General features: G+C 42.9%; 1 pseudogene; it reads left to right on the forward strand.

Annotated features, from left to right (window-relative positions):
- The first annotated feature begins 21,857 nt into the window (after nt 1-21,857).
- On the forward strand, nt 21,858-22,235 carry LOC138392329 (large ribosomal subunit protein eL31-like; annotated as a pseudogene).
- Nucleotides 22,236-24,055: the final 1,820 nt, after the last annotated feature.

Here is a 24,055-nt window from a genome sequence, read left to right on the forward strand (position 1 = left end):
AACATTAAGGTGCTCCCAGGATTCTCTGTACCTCAATAAAACAAAGAAAGGAATTTCTGTCTTATTTCATTGGAATATAATTAACAAATAAAAATTAAATGTATTTAAGGGGTGTAAAACATGAAGATTTGAGAAATATATACATTGTGAAATGATTATTACAATCAAGCTAATTAACATATCCATCACCTCACATAGTTACCTTTTTTGTTCTTTGTGGTGAGACTATTTAAGATCTACTCTCAGCAAATTTCAAGTATATATCATTAACTATATTCACCGTGGTATACATAGATCTTCAGAACACACTCATCTTACAACTGAAAGTTTGTACACTTTGGCCAATATCTCCCCATCTCCCCCAACCCCCAGCCCCTGGTAAACGCCATTCTATTTTTTATTTCTATGAGTTTCACTTTTTTAGATTTCATTTATCAGTGAGATCATGCATGCAGTATTTGTCTTTTTTGTCTGGCTTATTTCACTTTGCATAGTGTCCTCCGGGTTCACCCACGTTGTTATAAATGGCAGCATTTCCTTCTTTTTTAAGGCTCAATAATGTTCTAATCTATCTATCCATATATCTGTATCTATATCTATATCTATATATAACCTAGAGATGTAGCTCTTGTAACATCATAGCACACTTTATTTTTAAAATAAATTTAGGGTAGCCTCAGAGTACAGTGTTTGTAAAGTCTACGGTAGTGTACAGTAATATCCTAGGGGCCTTCACATTCATTCATCACTTACTCACTGACTCACCCACAGCAACTTCCAGTCCTGCAAGCTCCATTCATGGTAAGTGCCCTATATAAATGTACCATTTTTTAAACTTTTATACTGTATTTTTACTGTACCTTTTCTATGTTTAGATATACAAATACTTTACATTGTGTTACAATTACCTACAGTGTCGTGCTGTATAGATTTGTAGCCTAGGAGCAATAGGCTGTACCATATAGCCTAGGTGTCTAGTGGGCCATACCATGTAGGTTTGTGTCAGTACACTCTATGATATTCATACAATGACAAAATCGCCTAACAGTGCATTTCTCAGGATGTATCTCTGTTGTTAAGTGACACGTGGCTGCAGTCAGGTGTTGTTTTATCCATTGAGCCACTCTGTGCCTATAGTCCATTTATCTATAAAGTAGTTATTAATAGGTCAGGATTTACTATTACCATTTTGTTCATTGTTTTCTAGTCCTTTTTTCCTTACTTCCTCTCTTGCTGTGTCCCTTCATGATTTGATGATTTTCTATAGTAGTGTGATTCCATTCCTTTCTTTGTTGTGTATCTACTAGAGATTTGTGCTTAGTGGTTACCACAGAGCTTGCATAAAACATCTTACAGTTATACAGTGTATTTTAAGCTGATAACTTCACTTGCATATAAAAACTTTACACTTTTACTTCCCCCACCATTTAAAGTTTTTAATGTCACAATTTACTTCTTTTTATATTGTGTATCCATGAACAAATTATTACCTACAGTTATTTTTAATACCTTTGTCTTTTAACCTTTGTACCAGAGTTAAAAGTGAATTACACACCATCATTACCGTATTAGAGTATTTAAAATCTGGCTATGTACTTACCTTTACCAGTGAGTTTTATACTTTCCTAGGTTTTCATGTTGCTAATTACCAGACTTTTATGTCAGCTTGAAGGACTCCTTTTAGCTTTCTCGTAAGGCAGATCTAGTGGTAATGAACTCCTTAATTTTTTTTTTGCCTGGGAAAGTCTTTATTTCTCTTTCATTTTTTTTTTTTTTTCCAGAGAGAGTCTCACTCTATCACCCAGGATGGGCTGCAGTGGCATAATCATAGCTCATTGCAGTCTTGAACTCCTGGGCTCAAATGATCCTCCTGACTCAGCCTCCCAAGTAGCTGGGACTACATGCCCACACTACCACACCTAGCTAATTTTTTAGTTTTTTGTAGAGACGAGGTCTCACTCTGTTGCCCAGGCTGGTCTCAAATTACTGGCCTCAAGCGATCCCCCCACCTCAGGCTCCAAAAGTGCTGAGATTATAGGCACGAGCCACCTTGCCTGGCCTCTTCAGTTGTGAAGGACAGCTTTGCTGGGTAAAGTTTTCTTGGTTGGCAGTTTATTTCTTTCAGCACTTTGAATATATCCTCTCACTCTCTCCTGGCCTGCAAGGTTTCTGCTGAGAAATCCACTGGTAGTCTAATAAGGGTTTCCTTGTATGTGATGAATCTCTTTTCTCTTAGTGGTTTCAAAATTCTCCCTTTGACTTTGATTTTTGACAGTTTGATTATAACATATCTCAGTGAAGTCCTCTTTGGGTTGAATATTAAGACTTATGTACCTGGATGGCCATATCACTCCCATATTTGGTAATTTTAAGCTATTATTTCTTTAAATAAACCGTCTTTGCCATTCTCCCTTCTTCTCTTTCTGGAACTTCGTTAATCTGTATATTATTTCTCTTGATGGTGTCCCATAAATCCTATCAGTTTTTAAAATTTCTTTTTATTCATTTTTTTCTCCTCTGACTGGATAATTTCAAATGACTTGTCTTTGAGTTCACAAATTCTTTCTTCTGCTTGATTAGTTCTGCTGTTGAAGCTCTGTATTGCATTTTCATTTCATTCATTGTATTTCAGCTTCAGAATTTAAAAAATAATTTATATCTCTTTGTTGAACATCTTCTTTTGGTGATGTATTATTTTCCAACTTTTGTTGAATTGTTGTATTCTCTTGTAGTTCACTGAGCTACCTTAAAACAATTATTTGAATTCTTTGTCAGGCAATTTGTAGATCTCCACTTCTTTGGGGTCAGATACTATAAAATTATTCTGTTCCTTTGCTTGGCATCATGTTTCCTTGGTTTTCATGTTCCTTGAAGTCTTACATTGCTATCTTTGTATTTGAAGCAGGCACCTCCTCCAGTCTTTACTGACTACCTTTAGGAGAAAAATACCTTCACCAGTCAGCCAGGCTACAGATTCGGAGGCTCCTCCAGATCTTTCTATAGATGCACCCATTCCACCCTTCTTCTTCTCTCTTGGGATAGGGGGGATTTCTTAAGATAGTATGCCTTCTATTGATACTACAAAGCCAGGCCAGGTGCTGACAGTCTCCCATTTGTTTTCCCTAGGACAGTGCCCTGAATTGCTCATTTATGTGCCTTCTCCCAATCCTGCAAAGTCAATCCGGCTGACCGTGTGTGTTTACAAACCATATGCAAAGACTCACACTTGACATCTAGGGGGCACAAATAGAGAGCCAATGAGGGGGTTAGGGGTGAAGAATACAGAGCATTGGGGGTGCCCATGGGCCAGTTGAGGAGTCTGCAGATGAGGCACCTCAAGCAGCTTGTGGGTAGGCCTCATGATGGAGTCCATGAAGAAGGTAGTAAGATACATGGCCCTTTGTTGGGTTTCAAGCTCTGATTGCTGTGATTCCCTTACCTTGCTTCCTTGCTCCCAGACTCTCCCAGATACTTAGTCATGCTCATCCCCTCAGTATTCTGGATGGGAGCCTTGGGCAGCATGTTGCACAGCTGACGAAGTCAGGTGCTCACTCACTATACTCTTATATTCCCCTATGAGAGAAATTTTTGGTTGAGGGGGTCTTCCTTGGCACTGAGCTGTGCCACCTTGTGGGAGGGGTGATGTGGGTAAAGTGAAATTGATCTTTTTACTCTCTTCAGTGTGTCTATTTTCAGATTATTTGCTCCAGTCATGTACTGGAACCTCTCCTCTGGACTCCTTGACTCCCACAAGTACTCTAGTCCATAGATGATTATCAAAACCAAGGCACTATGGAGGTGATTAGATAGTAGAAAACTCCTTTTCTGCCATCTTTCTCTTTCTTCCTTCTTCCTCTCTTCTGTTATTGTCTACTCTCCCCATTTGGCAAACACTTGGGGGACTGAAAACCTTGTCAAATACCCTCCTGAGTGGACAAAACACAAACTGTTTTTCCCCTGCTTTCACAGCACAATTGACACAGAAGACTTCTGTGACCAAATGTGTGGGAATTTCTTCCCACTAACAAGCAAGCAAGCAGGTCTGCAGTCAACACCAGCTGCAAGCAAGCAGTTCTGCAGTCAATACCAGCTAGGTGTCCTCCAATTCAGTTTTGATACTGTCTACCTGGAGGTAGTGTCAGATCACACAGCTTGAGAGCTCAGTCCCACAAGACTGCCTCCCCACTTCCAATGCCAATCACAAGCTCCAGGTAGTTTTACCTGTGCTTCTAACCAACCAGCTATGAATTGGGGTTCCCACAACCCCCTCCTTGGGTTAGATTAACTTCATAGAGAGGTTACAGAACTCAAGAAAACACTTACTTATATTTACCAGTTTATTGTATTACAAAGGTACAGTTGAAGAGATGCATAGGGTGAGGTATGGGTGAAGGGGCACAGAGCTTCCATGCCTTCCTTGTGTGTGCCACCCTACAAGAACGTCCATGTGTTTGGCTGTTTGGAAATTCTCTGAACTCTGTCCTTTTGGGTTTTTATGGAGGCTTTATTAATAGGTATAATTGATTAAACTGTTGGCCATTAGTGATCAACTTAACCTTCAGCCCCTCTCCTCTGCCTAGAGCTTGGGGAAGGGGGAGGGGGGGTCTGAGAATTCTGACCCTCTAATCCTGCCTGGGTCTTCCCAGTGACCAGCTCCCATCCTGAAGCTATCTATGGGCTGCCAGCCATCAGTCAACTCATTAGCATACAAAACCCCCATCATTTTGAAAATGCTAAGGATCTTAGGAATTGTATGTCAGGAAATGGGGACAAAAACCAAATAATGTATTTCTCAATATTACACCTCCCCAATTGTGGCACCCAGCAGAGTCCTGAACACAACAGAAAATGCCTGATACATACTTGTTGACTGAAAAAAGAAGCTGAATTATTCACAGAGAGAAGTGAGTTGTATAAACAAAAGGAGGCAACTCATTCTCCCAAACTTGAGGGCCTACTTTGCCAGGCCCTGTGCTAGACAACGCAAGGATCAGAGAAAAGAATCATACCCAGCACCTGCCCTCAAGAAAGTCCCTCAAGGTGGCGGAGGAAGGTGAAGACATAATATGATGAACTCAAGGTTCAGTGCCCTTCACTTTGTGCCAGGCCCTGTGCTCACAAGTAGAGACTCAGAACTGAGCATGTCATGGGTGGAGCCTATGTTCTACAGCACAGAAGGACACGTAAGTAATTACTGTGCAAAGTGATGAAGGCCAGTGTTGTGGAATCACAGAAGTGGGAGTGCTGAGAGGATCCAAGTGGTGACATTTGAACTGGGACTTGAAGGATGTGTAGGAGCTCAACAAGTGGACAGAATGTGGACAGACAAAGCCAGAGAGCAGCAGATGGTTGTGTGACTAATCAAGAGTGAATGTGGGCTGGGCACGGTGGCTCATGCCTGTAATCCTAGCACTCTGGGAGGCCGAGGCAGGAGGATCGTTCGAGGTCAGAAGTTCGAGACCAGCCTGAGTAAGATAGAGCAAAATAGAAAGAAATTATATGGACAGCTAAAAATACATATATAGAAAAATTAGCCGGGCATAGTGGCACATGCCTGTAGTCCCAGCTACTCAGGAGGCTGAGGCAGAAGGATTGCTTGAGCCCAGGAGTTTGAGGTTGCTGTGAGCTACGCTGATGCCACGGCACTCTAGCCCGGGCAACAGAGTGAGACTCTGTCTCAAAAAAAAAAAAGAAAAAGAAAAAAGAAAAAAGAGTGAATGTGTTGGGTAGACAGAGGCCTGAGAGCAAAGCTTAGGAACCCACATCAGGGCATCTGAACCTGCCCACTTCCTTGCTGCCCACACTCTATCACTGACTCAACCATTTATCTTTTCACCACAAGAGGAGGGCAGGAAGTTGGGGTGGTTGTGTTTGGCCTTCTTTCTGCACATCTGAAATGGCACCTGCAAGTCTGGGCAGCTAAAGAGTTTCCTAAGGGCCCCAGCTTAGCAGCTGGACCAGAGAGAGTTGGAGAATGTAGCAGGCCCTCTGGTGGTCATCTGTGGTGCTTTCTCCCTCTCAGGATTCTGGTCCAGCCATGACCTCCCAAGGACAGGACTATTAAAGCCACAGAGTCAGAGACTGTCAGACTAGGGGACACCTGGAGGAGATTCCAGTCCACACCTCACTCCGTGATTCAACGTCCTTGTCAACCTTCAGGTGGCACCCAGCTTCTGCTGTTTTGTTTCTGCTCACTAAGGCATCCAAGTCATGTATAAAATAAGGTTGTTATCCTTTGTTCCACTTCCCCAGTGTCCATTAATTCCTGTCATGAGAAATAACTGAAGAAAGGGAAAATGATAAAAGAAAACGTTAATAGATTCAAAAACGTTAAAAGTTTTTGAAGGACAAGAGAAACCAGATACGTGCGTGAAAGACAGATATCTAAATAGGGATAAACATTTGGTACATAAAGGGGAAAGGGTTAATGTCCCTAATTTGAAAACATCTCTTACAAGACAATGAGAAATAAAATGAACATCCCAATAGAAAAAGAGGCAAAAGGTATATACAGTCAATTCATAGTATAAATACAAATCATTGGTGCACATATGAAAAGTTATTACACATCACCAACAATAAAAAATACATAAATACAGTTTTCCATGGTGAGAATTTAAACTGATAATAGTCTTTCTGGGGGGCAATTTGGCACATGCAACTGTATTAGTTTGCTAAGGCTGCTGTAACAAAATACCACCAACTAGGTGGCTTAAAACAAACAAATTAATTGTCTCACAATTCTAGAGTGTAGGAGTCCAAAATGAATGTGTCAAGAAAACTACGTTCTCTCTGAGACTCTGGGTAGAATCCTTCTTTGCTTCTGGTAAATGGCCAGCAATCCTTGACATTCCTTGGTTTGCAGCTGTGTTAGTACAGTCTTTGCATCTGTCATCACAGGCTGTCTTCACATTGTCTTCTCTTTGTGCAAGTCTGTGTCTGTGTTCAAATTTCTCCTTTATATGAGGACACCAGTTATGTTGGATTAGAACTCACCTAATGACTTCATCCTGATTTGATCATCTGCAATGACTCGGTTTCCATATAAGGTCATTTTCACAAGTACTAGGGGTTAGGGTTTCAACATAACCCATTTCGGGACACAGTTTAACCCATAACAATGTCCAAAGGTAGAATGAGTGTACCTTTGACTCTGCAACTCCAGGATTAGCAATTTACCCTAAGAAGTTACGTAGACAATTGGCAAAGATGTTCAGGGCAGTATTGTTCGTAATAGTGAAAAATTAGATTCAACTTAGTCATCAGTTATATACTAGTTAAATATGTTATTCTATACAATACTAATGGAGATGTACTATATGTACTAATGTACTATACAATACAATAAAAATGGAGATGTAATCCTACATTTGTTGCCACAGAAAAGTGATCACAGCATATTATTGAGCGAGGCAGATTATAAAACAGCATGCATAACAATTTATAATCTTGTATACTTAAATCTATGTCAGGAAAGTTGTACATCAGTACGTTAATGGTGAGTTGGTGGGGTTTTTGGAGATTTAAATTGTCTTCTTTTTATTGTTTGAGGATGTTTGAGTATGTTTGTAAATCACAAAAACAAGAACTAACCTTTGAAGAGTTCTGAGAGAGGTGTGGGAGGCCTGAGCATTCAGTTGGAACTGGAAGTCATCACTAAGCCAACCGTGGTTGCTTTGTTTGTCCCCTAACAACAGCCGAGCAGGAGTTTCTCTTCTTCTTCCGTCCTCTTCTTCCCCTCCCTGCCCCCATGTCATTGAGGTGTGGTCATTCCAGCTCAGATGTAAAAAGGTGAATGTGTAGAGATTCGGGGCGGGTGGGCAGGAGGTAGCCGTGTCTTGTGTATGAAAGGGGTCCCTACCCACTTTTCCCCACTCCTGGCGGTAGAGATTCCCATGAGAAGCTATGGGGAGCCACCACCAGTCTTTTCCTTACCCACACACTTCTCCAAAAAGGCCTCTAGTCCCCAGAACCCATGAAGATGTTCTCTTAGTTGGTAAAAGGGACTTCGCACATGGGTTAAGGATTTTGGAATGGATTTGGATTCTCCAGGTGGACCCAGTGTAATCACAAGGGTCCTTCGGAGAGGGCTGTAGGAGAGTCAGAGTCCACAGTAGGAGACGTGGTGACAGAAGCAAGAGCTGGAGAGTTGTGAAGAAGGGGGCGTGAGCCAAGGAATACAGGTGGCCTCTAGGAGCCCGTAAAGGCCAGGAAATGGATTCTCCACTGGGACAGGGATGTGAAGACAGTAGTTATTTCCATTCTTGACCTTGAATCTTCTCTCCTCTTCCTCCTTCCCAAATATAAGTTTACTGGACCCATCACCATTTAAATCTGACTGGGAACCAAATCAACAATCATTCTTACTATTTATCTGTGTAATACCTAGAAAATTTCTATGGCCTGGCAATTTTTTTGTTGTCATTGAACATCTCATGGCATGTAATTTTGCTGTTGTCATTGCAGCCTGTCAATTTAACACAGCTTGATCAACCCCCCTCCAGGAATCCTCCCCGTGACATCATTTGCAGCGGTTTCAAAACATGCCCACAAATTCTTTCATACCCCTCCCACTGAGCCATGGGAACCTGTATGTCCTCTACTTGGAACTGGGCTGACCTTAGTGACTCACTTATAACCCACAGAATGTAGCAAAAGTGAGGCTGCTTAACTCCTGAGCCTAGGTCAGAAAATGTTACACAACGTCTACCTGCTCCTCGAGAGATGCCTGCTCTGGGGGAAGCAAGCCACCACATAAGAACTCCAGCTACTCTGAACCCCTGCCACGCTAGAGAGGCACACAGGGCCCTGGGCTGGCAGCCCCAGCTGAGCTGCAGGCAACAACCTGCATGGGCATCCAGCCATGCCAGGGAACCATCTTGGACACCCAGTCCTTTCAGGCCTTCAGATGACATCTGAGCAGCTGCTGAGTGAGAATGGCCTGACTAAATTCCTAAATTCCTGGCCCACAAAACCATCATCAAACTCAATGGTTATTTTAAGTCAACAAGTTTTAGAGTAACTTATTGCACATCCGTAGTTGCTGGGTGGATAAAACTGGCCTTTTCTCTATCTTCCCTACTCCCCTGCCTCCGGGGACAAGGGTTAACTCCCTTCTTGGCATGAACATTGTACCTGGTCTGCCTCTATCACAGCTAGATCAGACACCTGTTATTCTGTCTTCCCAGGCTTCACTCCTTCTTTGGTGAATAGCAGCCCTTTCTTTTTGGAAAGCGTCCCCCACTGCTCCTGTCCCCCTTTTCAACCACATGGTTTCACTCAGAGCTGCTATGTTCCTACTTGCTGTTCCCCACTGCTACGTAGGAATGCAGGCGGCCTCCAGGAGCCAAAACAGGCAAGGAAATGAATTCTTCCCTAGAGCCTCCAGAAGGAACTGGCTGCCAACCCATTTCAGACAGCTGGATGTGAGCACCTCCAGATCTGTAAGAGAATACCAAGTGTGTGATGCTTTGCTACAGCAGAAACAGGAAACGAATACACCCTCCAACACCTCCAGCATCCTCCTAATACCCTTTTTTTTTTTTTTTTGAGACAGAGTCTCACTTTGTTGCCCAGGCTAGAGTGAGTGCCGTGGCATCAGCCTAGCTCACAGCAACCTCAAACTCCTGGGCTTAAGTGATCCTACTGCCTCAGCCTCCCAGGTAGCTGGGACTACAGGCATGTGCCACCATGCCCAGCTAATTTTTTCTATATATATTTTAGTTGGCCAGATAATTTCTTCCTATTTATAGAAGAGATGGGGTCTCACTCTTGCTCAGGCTGGTCTCAAACTCCTGACCTCGAGCGATCCACCCGCCTCGGCCTCCCAGAGTGCTAGGATTACAGGCGTGAGCCACCGCTCCCGGCCCTAATACCTCTTTGTTTATGTCTAAGTCAGTTCAAGGCAGGCTGTTTTCATTTGCTACCAAAACAATCCTTTCAGAACCATAGCAGGTATCCATTCTATCTGCTCCGTTCTGGTGTGTGGAGCCTTATCGGTGGTGGGGTCACAGTTGCTGTTTGTTGTTTGGTTGAGAGTTGAGGGGGTGGGGTGAGAGGAAGAAGGTTTATTTTTAAAAATCACACGCACACAAAAAGCTTCAGCCTCTGAGAACCTGTGAAATCTTGTCTAATTTCAGCCTTCCCCACAGGAACCCACCCAGAAAAGTATTCAAATTTGCAAATCTTTTTCTTTTCTTTAAAAAAAAATTGTGGTAAAATGTATGTACCATAAGACTTACTATTTTAATCATTTTAAAGTGTACAGTTGAGTGGCATTAAATCCATTCACATTGATTGACCCCAGTTTTGGGGTCCCGCCTGAAGGCCAAGTGGGTTCTTGGCTTCCTGCAGGAAAGAATTCAAGAGCAAGCTGTCAGACAGAGTAAGGCAAAAGCAAGTTCACTGAAGTAAGAAAAGAGAAAGAGGGAGACTGCCCCACAGACAGAGCAGTGGCTATCTCTCGGAGTAACAGAGAATAGCCCTTTGTGAATTTCCGCAGTCTTATTTTATACCTTCTATTTAATTTTATGTTAAGTGGAGGGAGGATTCTGCATAAGATTTCTGGGAAAGGGGTGGGGACTTCCCAGAACTGGGGGTTCCTCCCCTTTCTGAACCATATAGGGTAACTTCTGGAAGTTGCCATGGCATTTGTAAACTGTCCTGGCACTGGTGGGAGTTTCTGTTGGCACGCTCATACACTATAAGAGGGTATAACGAGCAGGGCGGGTAACCTGAGGTCATTTTTTTATGGCCATCTGGGTTTCAGCTGGTTTTGGCCTGCTTCTCCACTGCCTCCTATTTTATCAGAGAGCTTCGTTTGGGTTTTATGACTCTTTGTTGAGCAGGGCCTGCCGATTCCCTATCTCATTCCCCCTCAGAGATTGTATATTCCTTAATCTTAAGGAGCTGTCAAAGGATCAAAGTGTCTTTTGTAGCTTCTTTAGGCTGATTTCAAGGGCGTTGACCTTGCCTACCATGGGAGGGGTAAAAATCTCTGGATGCCTGATCTAAGGGGCCCAAGGGCAGGACATTTTTATGCTCTGGATCGGCTGGTGGGAAGGGTTGGAAGTCTTGTGCCAGCATCATCTTTACGTGGAATTGTAATCTAGAAGACACAAACTTTACAAGAAGGTTAAACAAGTAAGGGCCAAAGATTAGTAGTAATAAGATGGCTATTAGTGGTCTTAGGAAGGGTAGAAACCAAGTAACTGTTGGTAGAAATCTTTTTCTGGAGTTTCATATAGTCTGGTATTAGGGTTTCGAATGTTGTGTAGCCAGGTGGCTTGTTTGTATATCTTGCTGATATCTTTCTCTTCTTGACTTGAGGTGTTTACAGTATAGCAGGTTTTATTACTCACAGCATATACTCTTCTTTGTTTACCCAACAGATAGTCTAATGTTAATCTGTTATCTATTACTACATTGGCTAAAGCTGTGGTCTCCAGCCCCGGGGCAGTGGACCTGTCAGGGACCAGGCCGCAGAGCTCTGTCACTGCCCCATCCGGACAAAAATTGTCTTCCATGAAACTTAGGAAGGAGGGCACAGCAGGAGGTGAGCAGTGGACGAGTGAGTGAAGCTTCATCTATATTTACAGCTGCTCCCCATCCCTTGCATCACCGTCTGAGCTCTGGCTCCCCCCGCCCCCATAGAAAAATTGTCTTCCATGAAACCGGTCCCTGGTACCAGAAAGGTTGGGGACCACTGGGCTAAAGAAACTCGGAGAGTCTCGATTTGTCTAAAGCATCTCTAGTGGTCTGGGCCAGGATTTCTAGTTGGGTAGACAAACTTTTTAGGGTTGTTAGATAGGGACCAGGAGGAAGGGGAGACAGGTGTGGAGGCAAGGTGAGGGAGATTTGGTAGAGACACTGTTGCCGGTTAGAGGAGGGTATGAAACCCATGAACCTAAGAGATGGCCCACCCTCAGAAACAACCAACCTGGGGCATATGCACAGGTGAGCTGGTAATGACCTAAGGTGAACTACCCCCTATTAGCATAGTAAAATCACATCCACCTGCACCAGGACAGTTTCCAAATGGCATGGCAACCCCAGAAACTACCTTATAAGGCCAGAAGAGAGGAGGGATGGAAATTCCCAGAACTCTCTACCCCTTTCCTGAAACTTCATGAATAATCTGCCCCCAATTTAGCATATTATTAAAAAAATAGAGTAAGAAACCAGATCCCTTTCCAAACTAGGGTCATCTCTACTCGTGGAGATAGACCCGGCCCCTATCCAGGATGTTCTGTGCTCGATAAATGCTGTTTAGCTTGCTTATATCTGTTCCCCTTGCTCATTTGTTCCATTGACTCGGTACCAGTAACCATTCTACAGTACTGGGAACCAAGAACCAGGCGAAAACACACCAAATCCGGAATTCACACCTCACAGGGTGACTTTATGATAAATAAATCTCTCTAAGGGGTGACCATTATTATATTAGCACTATTTATTATAATAGCGGTTCCTATCCTGGCCAGGATAAGACAGATGGCTCTTTCTAATGAGTGAAGCAAAGTTTTTATATTGTATCTTTGCTTGCTCACAGTGAAACAAATCACCTGGTTGCAGTATTGTCACGTGCTGTCATGCAACCCATGTTATGTTAATTATATTATAATTTTTTCCTAGGAGGGGATTTTAGTATTATAATTAGCTAAAGGGCACTATAGAACAATCAAAGCAGGTCTAAAACAGTCAGGGCCAGTTTGAGCCAGCTGTTCCAAGGCAAGAAAGTGCTGGGCACTTTTCCCTGGCCCAGTAGTTATCTTGGTGCCTGCCTAGTTTATTTTGCTGAGCACTCTAAGCTAGTGCAGTGTTTCTGTTATGTGGTAAGGAACTTGCATTTTTCCCCTCAATCCACCCCATTCCCCAGCCTCTTATAATCTTTCCTCCTATTTTTCTTAAGCAGGGTATAATGAGCAGTAGGGATAACCTGAGGTCATTTTTTTTGTGGCCATCTTGGTTTTAGCTGGTTTTGGCCAGCTTCTCCACTGCCTCCTGTTTTATCAGAGACCTTGGTTTAGGTCTTAGGACTCTTTATCAAGCAGGCCTGCCTGTTCCTTCCCTATCTCAACATTGTTGTGCAACGGTCACCACCATCCATCTCCAGAACTTTTTCATCTTCCCCAATGAAAAGTCTGTACCCATTAAACAATGACTCCCCGTCAACCCCTCCCTCCTGCACCCAGGTAGCAGTTCTTTCTTGAAAAAGGCTAAAACATTTTCAAAACCTTCAAAAGCCAGCTGGTGGGAAGGTAGTGAGTTATCTCAATTCACTGTTCACAGTCAGTTATAGATTGAACTCCTTGTTCTACTCTCTCCCTCCTTCTCACTACTGTACTTGACTAGTCTTGGGGAAAAAAAAAAAAAGCCAACTATTTTACCTACTGGCAAATGTATGCACGGTTAGGCCTCCAAACTATCTTTGCACTATTGTTGAGCAAAACAAAACAACACCTTTAAAGCAAGCGTCACCCCAAAACCCACTGAGAAAAATCACAGCTTGTCCTTCCTGCCATGTTCCCCCACCACACGTGCTGCTCCCTGCAGGACCAGAGCACAGAGGTGGGCATCTCCACCGCAGGCCAGAGGACGACTGAAGGGGAGCCAGGTGGCCCCTGTTGTTCCACGCTGATGAGTTCTGTTGGGTCTAAATGCTGGAGAGTTGGACTTCTCTGGGTGCAGGGGCCTACCTAGTTTAGTGTTAAAAGATAATTTTCGGCCGGGTGCGGTGGCTCACGCCTGTAATCCTAGCACTCTGGGAGGCCGAGGCGGGTGGATTGCTCAAGGTCAGGAGTTCGAGACCAGCCTGAGCAAGAGTGAGACCCCCGTCTCTACTAAAAATAGAAAGAAATTATATGGACAACTAAAATATATATAGAAAAAATTAGCCGGGCATGGTGGCACGTGCCTGTAGTCCCAGCTACTTGGGAGGCTGAGGCAGTAGGATCGCTTGAGCCCAGGAGTTTGAGGTTGCTGTGAGCTAGGCTGACGCCATGGCACTCACTCTAGCCCGGGCAACAAAGTGAGACTCTGTCTCAAAAAAAAAAAAAGATAATTTTCATTTATAGATGAGGATTATTAGAATGAGTGTGCTATTGTAAGCAAAACTGGTTTTTTCACAAAGAGGGTAGGGTGGGGAAGAAAATCAATTTCTACAGGAAAGGACAGAATGTCCATATCTATAAATAAGAATTATTTTTGCATTGCTGTCAGTTATCTATACCCTATAGAGAGTTGGGATCAGATAACCCAGAGGGATGTCCTCTAGTTTCAACAATGCGTACCTTTCTCATGGAACACAAATGTTTTTCTACGTAAGAGATGGGAGAGCTGAGATTAAGGAATTGGAGAAAGAAGAGCCGGTCAATAGAACTTCTGAGAGAGGACAGGCATTGGGAGCTGTTTGTAGACCGAAAAAAGGGCCCTCATATTTCTGGGAGATACCAGAGGTTCCACTGTTAAATTGTTGCCGGTAACCTGGGTTTCCTCCTGAATCTTGCAGAGAAACTCTTCGATGTGAGAGATCTATGGGCTTTAGATCCCAACCACGTGTGTCGCTTAGACACATGAGCCTTCGTGGGAAGGAGGGTTGCCAGTTTCTGAGATGAAGGCAAAGCCACAGAGGAGGGGCACGTGGGCCACTGAGGCAGCCTGACTAAGGCTGAGCCCCTGAGAGCCTCTGATGTTCCCCATGCCGGGGAGAGATCTGTATTCCAGAACCGGAGCCAGAAAGGACAGGGTTATCCCAGAGGAGCCCGAGGCATTCCCTGAAGGAGAAATCTGGGGACTCTGCCCTGCTGGGTGGGGCATCCTGGAATCCCTGTGAACACACGCATGGGTCCCTGCCAGGACACTCCCAGTGCTGAGTGACGCTGAAGCGATTCTCAAAAAGTTAACAGCCTGGCTGGCGCCGCTAAACCCGGCATCTACCTCCATCCAGCCTCTTCTGGGATTCTCAATGGAAATTATAAATTGCCGAAAATGTGGAAACATTCTCACTTCTACCACCAGATGGCGACCACCACCCGGCTAATTGTTAAACCAGACAAGAAGCCCTTGGACCTACAAAGGAGCCCAGCAGAACCCAACCCATCCTGCTCCCCAAGGAGCGGCGCAGAAACAGCGGGAGCTTCAGGTCTCTCGGTGCAGGGGAAGAGCAGCGGACAGCAGATACTGCCCGGGGAGCTGAGAGCCCAGACGGGGAAAGGATATCCTGACCAGAAATTCTCTCTACAAAGTACATCTTAATCAGACCACTTAAAACCAGCAATAAAAAGAAAATCTAAAGGGAGCCAGAGAAAAACCAAATATAAAAATGACAGAAATCTTCTTGTTGGAATCTATGTGATCCAGAAGATAGTAGAGAAACATTTTTTTTTTTTTTTTTTTTGAGACGGAGTCTCACTCTGTTCCCCGGGCTGGAGTGCCATGGCATCAGCCTAGCTCACAGCAACCTCAAACTCCTGGGCTCAAGTGATCCTCCTGCCTCAGCCTCCTGAGTAGCTGGGACTACAGGCATGTGCCACCATGCCTAGCTAATTATTTTTTCATATGTTTTAGTTGTCCAGCTAATTTCTTTCTATTTTTAGTAGGGACGGGGATCTCTATCTTGCTCAGGCTGGTCTTGAACTCTTGAGCTCAAATGATCCACCCACCTCAGCCTCCTGGCCGAGAAACATTTTAAAAGTACTGAAAAGAGGTGGGAGGAGAGTGAGGGGTGAAAAATTACCTGTTGGATACAATGTACACTACACTAAAAGGCCAGACTTCACCACTATACAATTCATCCATGTAACCAAAACCCACTTGTACCCCTAAATCTATTGACAGGGGAAAAAAGAACTAAAAGAAAAAAGAACTCTCAGTCTAGAATTCTATATGCCCAATGAAAATATCTTGCAAGAAAAAAGGAAAACTAAGACATTTTCAGTCAGAAAACATATTAGCTGACCTGAACTCCAAGAAATGTTAAAGGAAGTCCTTCAGCTAGAAGAAAAATGGTATCAGATGAAATCTGGATCTACACAAAGTAATGAAGAGACTTGAAATGGTGATTATGCAGATAAATATAAAAATTTTTTATTATGTTAAAAATCTCTTTCCTAACTTGAAAAAGGGCATCTGTGAAAACCTACAGCTACCATCAGACTTAACGCTGAAGTACTTTAGCCCTCTGGTGGGAGTCAAGGCAAGTACATTTGCTTTCACCACTGTGTTCAACATTGTTCTGGAAGTTCTAAACAGCACAATAAAGTAAGGGAAAGAAAGCAAAGGAATCCAGATTGAAAAGAAAAAGTAAAACTATATTCACAGAAGATAATGATCATCTATGTGGAAAATTCTAGAGAGTACAAAAAAGACACTGGAACTAATCAGTGAGTTTGACAATGTTGCAGGATACAATACAAAACTAAATTGTATTTCTGTATATAAGTGATGATCTATCAGATATTGAAAAAATTTTTTTAGAAACACCATTCACAGTACCATCAAAAATTGTTAAACACTTAGGGCTCTCTTGACATCTGACAAAAGATGTGTGAGACCTGTACATTGAAGACTGTAAAACATTGCTGAGGAAAATTAAAGAAAACCTAAATAAATGGAGAGCTATATTATGTTCTTGGATCAGAAGACTCAATATTGGTAAGATGTTGATTCTTCTCAAGTTTATCTACAAAATCAACATAGTTCCAATCAAATTCCTGGTGGGCTTGTTTCATAAGAATTAGTTGATTCTAAAATTTATATGGAGATGCAAAGGAGCTAGAATGGCCAAAATAACATTGAAGAGAACAAGTTAGAGGACTTGCCACTGCTTGATTCAAGACTTATAAAGCTACAGTAATAGAAGTAATATGTTATTGGTGCAGACAATACAAGAATAGATCAATGGAACAGAACGGAGTCAAGAGAGAGAACTGCACATAAATGGTCAACTGATTTTCAACAAACGTGCAAAAGCAATTCACTAGGGAAAGAATTTAAAGATTTCAATTATTTAAATAGGTCAATGGAACAGAATAGAAAGTCCAGAAACAGATCTACACACATATGGCCAATTGATTTTCAACAACGATACAAAGGCAATTCAGTGAGAAAGAAAGAATAGTCTTTTCAACAAATAGTGCTGAAACCATAGGACATACATATGCGAGAAACAAACAAATAAAAAAACTCAAAATGGACCATAGAACTAAATGCTAAATTGTAAAACTTAAAACTGTGAAACTTCTAGAAGAAAATATAGGAGAAAACCTTTATGACCTTAGGTTTAGCAAAGATTTCTCAGATACTACATCAAAAGCATTATTCATAAAATAAAAAAATAAATTGGGCTTCATTAAAATTAGAAACTTCTCTTCAAAAGACACTGTTAAGAGAATGAAAAGAGAAGCCACAGACTGGGAGACAATATTTGCAAATCACACATCTGATAAAGACTTGTGTACAGAATATACAAAGGACTTTCAAACCATAATGATAAGGAAACAAACAATCCAATTTAAAAAATGGGGAAAATATTTGAATAGACACTGCACCAAAGTAGATATACAAATGACAAATAAGCACATGAAAAAATATTCAACATTATTAGTTATTAGGGAAATGCAAACTAACAGCTCAGTGAGATAACTGCACACCTATTAGAATGGCTAAGATGAGACAGACTAACCATTCACCCCTGGGTAAGGATGTGGAGGCACAGGAACTGTCACACGCTGCTGGTGGGAGTGTAAAATGAAGAAACCACTCAGAAAAAAGGTTTGGTAATATTTTAATAAGTTAGACGTGCACTTACTATTTGACCAGCCATTGCTCTCCTAGCTATTTGCCCAGAAGGAATGAAAATATGTATCCACAAGGAGACATGTACACAAATAAGCGGCCTTATTTGAAAGAGTAAAAAACCGGAGACGTTCTAAATGTTCCTGAACAGGTAAATGGATAAACAAATTGCAGTATATTCATACAATGGAATACCACTCAGCAATGAAAAGATATGAACTCCTAACACACCCAGCAGAAGACGAATCTCAGAATAATTATGCTTGAGTGAAAGAAGCCAGACAAAAAAAGAGTACATACTCTATGATTCCATTTATTAATATATATAAAACTCCAAAACTAAAACTCCTCTGTGGTGACAGAAAGCAGATGAGTGGTTGCTGTAGGAGGTGGACAGGGTAATGAGGGAAGTGGGAAGGTGGGACTACCATGGGGAAGTAGGAAACTTTTGGGGTGAAGGATGTGTTCATTATTGTGATTGTGGTGATGATTCTATGGTATACATATGCCAAAACTTTTTAAATTGTTCACTTTAAATATGCGCAGTTTATTTCATGTCAATTGCTAACTAGAACAAAATTTAATTAACGAGGTTTATACTTTGGAAAAAGGAGAGCTTTATTTCTCGTCAAAAGTAGCCACCTGATGGGGGACATTCCAACAGGTCAGAGGCTGAGCCATGGCTAGAAGCCAGGTACACGTGCTTCAAAGAAGAGACAAGGACAACAGGATTTTATACTGAGCAAGGTGGCCAAATATACATATTTAACAAGTTATAGGAGGCATCATGAATATTTATGAAGAGAAGTCATACGCATGTAATTCTGCTTTCTCTCTCCCATCTGGGCATGGCTGGGAACTCAGTTTTCAGGTGTTTCTGGGGCCCCCTTGGCCAAGAGGGGTCCATTCGGTTAGCAGAGGGCTTAGAGTTTTATTTTTAGTTCACACAATAATAATAACTGGGGTGGGAAGGAGGCTGGGTGTCAGAACGTGGGGGACTTGCAAGACAGACCCAGGGGTGCAGATGATCCCGGGGTGATGGGCAAGTGCCCAGGTGTTTCAGACAGGATTTGGTCGTGGGAAGCCAACGCTGTCAGCAGGATCTGGAATAGACTGGAGGGCAAGGCAAGGCGTTGTGGTCAGGAGATCCTTGCAATGGTCCACAGAGGAGTGGGCATGGATTCTAGAGATGAAAGGGGAGAGATGCAACTGGATCTCTGATCATTTAGGGCCCATCCCCCAGCTCCAAGGGCAGTCATTTGATAAACCAAATCTGGGGCAAGAAAGGCTGTTGGGGCCTTGAAAAAAAAATCCTGCCATGTCTGCTTCTTTCTGGTTTCTACCTTGTGAGAGCTCTTTCTGCTGACTGCAAGCTGAGTGTTACTGCCTGTCAAAGAACCACTCTTTCAGCCCTGGCTCACTCAGCAAGAAGAGGCCCTAGATCCTGCCCCTGCAGCTGCCTGGCCTCCAGGGCAGCAAGGGGCCCCAGGGGGGCCAAGGGCTCTTCCTGCTGATCTCAGGGGTGCTGCCTTTACCCAGTCCCAGCCAGAAACTGGTTTCTCTCTAAAGTCATGTTCTTCCTTCTGTCTGCCCTCTCTCTCTCTGGGTGTAATGTAAGCCCTGCATTTTCAGCCCACCCTGTGACTTGCTCAAATGAGCCTAGAGTCAATGCCTGGCTTTCCCACCCACTGCCTCACTACCCCTGGTCCCACCTCAGTTTACTCCCGAAGTGCAGCAGCTGCCACTGTGCCCTGATTAATGGATGACCCCATCAGGTGACAGAAATCTAAATATAGCTGTGGCTGACTGGCTGGTTGGCTGGCTGGCTTCCTGTGTGCAGTCAGGGCAAGAGACCAGTACTTGTGCCTTCACCAAACTGCAGATCCAGATCCTGGCTGCCTGGAGCAGCCTCAGGGTACAAACTTGCTATGGAGAAGAGGAGAGGAGAAGGGAGGAGAGGGGAGGGGAGAGAAGGAAGTATGTGGTAGGAGACAGTGAAGCCCAGAGAAAGATGGAGGCCAAACCCAAGGCCAGAGGCAAAGTTAAGAGCCTTGCAGAGCAACATTCTAAGTGCTGGTTTCCTATAAGGTTCATTGGACCCAATGGGGAATCCATAATGAGCCTTTGATTGATGCTTGAATACACTGCCCAAACCAAGTGCTTCATTCTTTCATCCATTTATTCATTCATGCAGCAAATATTCATTGAAGTCCTGGTTGCAGATCTACATTCTGCCTTCAAGGAGTGGAGACTAAAAAACAAATCTAAAAATTACAAATGCTATAAAAGGACTCTAAGAAGGTCTGCAGCCCAGATCTGGGGGAGGTTGGGTCAGAGAAGGTTTGCTAGAAGAGATCCCATTCAGATTCAAGTCCCAAAGGGATAGGAGGAGTAAGTGGAGAGAGGCATGCCAGGGTGGGACAGGTGGGTGGGAGACACCTTCGGGAGCTCTAAGTAATCTGGTTATTGGGCACTTAGGGTGAGGTGGGGTTAGGGCTGGGACAAGGTGAGGCAAGGGTGGGCCAGTTGTCAGGCTCCTGATCTTGAATGCCTTCATTCATTCACTAACTCCCTGAACAAATATTCACTGAGCACCTACTGTGGGTAAGACATTGTGCTAGGGAGCTAAGGATAGTCTTGGACTCATTTAGAAATTTGCAGTCACTAGAATGCTCTCCTGACTTTTTTCAACAACAAAACATTTTTGAGCACATACTACCAATGATTCTGATTATTTGTTTATAATTATGCATACTACCATCATTACTTTTCTCAAAACAGACTACCCACTCAGAGTGAGAAGCATTGTTAATAATAGTGGGTGTAAATATGTATTTAAAACATTCCTTTTAATAATTTCTCTCACTCCCTCCTGCTCATTTGCCAGATTTTTGTCAGATCTCATTAGATCATTGCTTTTGCCTTACAACATGGGTAACAAAGGACTTCTACCAGGAACAGGAGAAGCATCAAGCCTGCCATTTCCTTGTTTGGGGCCTGTCCTGGCTTTATTAGTTTATCTTCAATCTGCATATCTTTGTAAAACACACATCCAGTTTTTGAGGGTTGGTTTAGTGATAACTGGATTATACAATCAGAAAATCTGTTTAGCTGAGCCCGTTTAAGCTGCGATACCTCACAATACGGTGAAAGCGAAGATCCTGGTTGTTGCAGCGTCCCCTGTTCCCCATCTGCAGGGGGGGCCTCCCCCTCTCCCATCGAGGCACCTTGTGCGCCCGCCCTACCTAAGGTGAACTGATCTACACACCAGGACACCGGTGCCAATCTGCATGATATTAATATATATTAGCCATATTTGATGTATGTCAACCTATTTAGATTTAATACAAAATCACACGATACTAGGTCATTTTGTGGCTCTCCGGAAACAGAACCAAGGCCCACAGTAGCTGCAATCTCTTATTTCAGAGGTGGAGAAAGCTCTGACGTGGCCTACAGGAAGCACTGAATATGGGCTCCTTGATTTCCTGGCCTAATGGCCTCTCACTGCATTGAGAAAAATTTAAATCCCTTTCTGTGACCCTCAAATAGAGCAACTATATTTATTGTCCAAACCCAAACACTTTTGAAAGCTGAAGGGGCAAAACAAATTTTACACCAGGCAGAATTCAGATAATACGTCTAAACTGGCATGAAAGGCCACCCTAGAACATGACCCAGCCTCTCCAACCGCATGTTCCATAGCTCCCCTGCTCCTTTACAAAACTCCAGCCCACTGGTCCTTTGTCGGGTCCTGCACCATGCTGAGGTTTTCTCCTTTTCAGGGGCTCCGCACTTGCTGGTTCCTCCACCTGGAACCCTGTTCCCTTGCTTTCCACGTGGCTGGCTGCTTCTCATCCTCCCATCCTTAGTTCAAATATCACCTCCTCAGAGAAGCTGTCCCCACCCACCCTACCTAAGTGTCATTCTCACCATGCCCCACCATGCCACACATTCCCACTCTATTACCGAATTGTTTTTTAAAAAAATGATAGGACACTCCAAAATGAACAGAAAAAAAAAAATGGTAGTTATCTTTTTTCCAACTTGGGCCTGGCAGAATGGCTCCCGCCAAGAAGGATGGTGAGAAGAAGGAATGTTCTGCCATCAACGAGGTGGTAACCTGAGAATACACCACCAACATTCACAAGTGCATCCACGGAATGGGCTTCAAGAAGCTGTCCCTCCAGTGCTCAGAGAGATCCAGAAATTTGCCATGAAGGAGACGGGGACTCTAGATGTCTGCACTGAAACCAGGTTCAACAAAGCTGTCTGGGTCAAAGGCATAATGAATGTCTCATACCATATCCATGTGTGGTTGCCCAGAAAATGTAATGAGGATGAAGATTCACCAAACAAGCTCTATGCTTTTGGTTACCTGTGTACCTGTTACCACTTTGAAAAATCTACAGTCAATGTGGATGAGGACTAACCTCTGATAGTCATATAAAGTTATAAAAGCCCAAAAATTAGTAGTTATCACTATGTAAAATTGTCTTTTTATGTGTTTATTTGCTTATATATTGCATCTTTTCCACTAGATATTATGTTCCATGAGAGCAAGAGCATTGTCTCGTTCATCATGGCATCCCCAATACCTAAAACAGTGCCTGGTAAGTAGTAATCACTCTTTAAATATTGAATGGATACATGACTGAATGAATGAATGAATACATGAAATAAAAACATTCTTGGGGCTCGGTGGGTTGGCCAAGGTAACCTGTCTAGTAAGGACAGATCTGAGGCTCACATTGGTCAGTTTCCTTCTGTTCCTCCACCTGGCAGTTACATAGCAGGGGCCCCAGAGCCCAGCATGGAGAGTCATGTGGCCCTCGGGCAGAAATGAGGCCATTTGGATAGAAGCCAGCCTAGCAAAACGACCCTGCACCTGCTCATCTCTATGGACTTGTCATTCTGGTCTCTCCATGTGGCATGGTTTTCCCTGCCTTCATCTGGCTAACTCCTACTCATCCTTTAGTTAAATGACAGGATACAACATAAATTTATAAAAAGTAGAAACCATAGGGAAAATATTTACCAATTTGACTTTGTACATAGTATTATTTTTTTTGAGACAGAGTCTCTGTTGCCCAGGCTAGAGTGCCATGGCGTCAGCCTAGCTCACAGCAACCTCAAACTCCTGGGCTCAAGCAATCCTTCTGCCTCAGCCTCCCGAGTAGCTGGGACTACAGGCATGCACCACCATGCCCGCCTAATTTTTTCTATATATATTTTTAGCTGTCCATATAATTTCTTTCTGTTTTTAGTAGAGACGGGGTCTTGCTCTTGCTCAGGCTGGTCTCGAACTCCTGAGCTCAAACAATCTGCCCGCCTCGGCCTCCCAGAGTGCTAGGATTATAGGCATGAGCCACCGCACCCGGCTTGACTTTGTACATATTAAAAACCAAAAACTTTCATATAGATATAGACATTACAAAGTTAAAACATAGGCAAAGGCTAGGAGAAAATACTTATAATACATAGACAAAGGATTACTATCTATAATATATAAAGAGCTCCTATAAATAAATAAAAAGACAAACCAATTTTTAAAACTCAGGCAGAGTGGATAAACAAACTGTGGTAACCCTATGAAATGAAATATTATTCAGTGATAAAAGGAAATGAGTTATCAAGCCATGAAAGGACATGGAGGAACCTTAAATGAATGTTGCTAAGTGAAAGAAGCCAGTCTGAAAAAGCTATGACTCCAACTATGACACATTCTGGAAAAAGAAAAACTTAAAGAGATAATGAAATGATCAGTTCGCCAGGGGTTTGAGGGGAGTGAGCAAAAGATGAATAGGTGAAAGACAGGGGAATTTTAGGGCAGTATAACTATTGTGTATGATACTGTAATAGAGGATATGTGACATTATGCATTTGTCAAAACCCATAGAACTTTACAGCACAAATTAATGTAAAATTTTAAAAAATCATTTAGGAGGTCAGGGAATCCCAGGAAGGAATTTGGACTATGATGAGAGAATCTACCTGTATTATAAATAAATGAAAAAACCCCACTGAAGGTGGTGGGGGAAGAAAGTGCTGACCAAAGTAACTTTGGAAATGAGTGGAGTCTGTAAGACAAAACACAAAAAGGAAATTATGTAAGACTGACTTCTAGTTGATAAAGTTATTTCTCACATGGATATGGGTTAACAATTATGGTACCACTATACATGTATACTGGAATTGAACAATTAAGTAAACAGCTGCCCAATGGTGGGAACCAGGTTTCTCACCCTTCAAGTGGGGA

This window comes from Eulemur rufifrons, chromosome 9 (genome assembly GCF_041146395.1).
Source record: "Eulemur rufifrons isolate Redbay chromosome 9, OSU_ERuf_1, whole genome shotgun sequence".
Taxonomy (NCBI): domain Eukaryota; kingdom Metazoa; phylum Chordata; class Mammalia; order Primates; family Lemuridae; genus Eulemur; species Eulemur rufifrons.